Source organism: Galeopterus variegatus, unplaced genomic scaffold (assembly GCF_000696425.1).
Source record: "Galeopterus variegatus unplaced genomic scaffold, G_variegatus-3.0.2 Scaffold1555, whole genome shotgun sequence".
Classification (NCBI taxonomy): Eukaryota; Metazoa; Chordata; class Mammalia; order Dermoptera; family Cynocephalidae; genus Galeopterus; species Galeopterus variegatus.
This window is the reverse complement of record NW_007727666.1, coordinates 6,893-8,069: the sequence shown is the minus strand read 5'-3', so window position 1 is coordinate 8,069 and position 1,177 is coordinate 6,893.

Sequence of the window (1,177 nt, the reverse complement as noted above, 5' to 3'; positions counted from 1 at the left end):
TGTAGTTGTGAAACAAACAAATAAACAAAGCCATGCAGCATGCATGTTAAAAATATTAAATATAGTAAAGAAAATGCATAATATTAAATTGACTTTTAAAATGTAGTGATATGTCTAACAAGTTCTGTGTTCACAAAACTCATGCAGATATAGACACTTTAAGAACAAAGGGGAAAAACTAATTGTGTCAATTTTTTAAAACATGAATTTGAACAACTGTATAGAAATAATAAATAAATAATATTAAACCATCTCTGAAAATCCACTCCATATATTTATCAGAATAGACAAACATATTGTTTCAACTAGGATGTACAAGCCAGGAATGTGTGTTGCCACAGTCCACATGGAGTTGTGTTTAAAGGTTATGTGGTAATTTATCATGCTGAAACTACAATTTGCTTAACCACTTTCTAAATGCTAAGCACTTAAGTTATTTCTAATTTGTCATTAGCACAAACAATGTACCTATGACAATCTTGTACACATTTTTTTGGTTTCTTGTTTAATTTGAGGTTGTTTCCTTGATCTACAATTTCCCCAAGTAGATTTACTAAATCAGGACAATTAAGCAGCTTTACATTTCTTGTTACATCTTAAAAGACCATTCTCCAAAAACAATGAACCACAGGAACTTCCAGCCATGGCAATTTAAAGAGGTCAGTGAATCTTCTCCACAAAAACTAAGTATGAAATTAAACAAAATAGTCAAAAACCAACCACTTCAGGGCTCCAAAAATTTACCAAATAGAGGCAGCGAATTGGGAACTGTTTACTTTTAAAAAACCACTGAAGGGCCGGCCTGGTGGCGCACTGGAGAGTGCGCCGCTTGGGAGCGCGGCGGCGCTCCCGCNATTTACTTTATCAAGCCTGTAGTTGTGAAACAAACAAATAAACAAAGCCATGCAGCATGCATGTTAAAAATATTAAATATAGTAAAGAAAATGCATAATATTAAATTGACTTTTAAAATGTAGTGATATGTCTAACAAGTTCTGTGTTCACAAAACTCATGCAGATATAGACACTTTAAGAACAAAGGGGAAAAACTAATTGTGTCAATTTTTTAAAACATGAATTTGAACAACTGTATAGAAATAATAAATAAATAATATTAAACCATCTCTGAAAATCCACTCCATATATTTATCAGAATAGACAAACATATTGTTTCAAC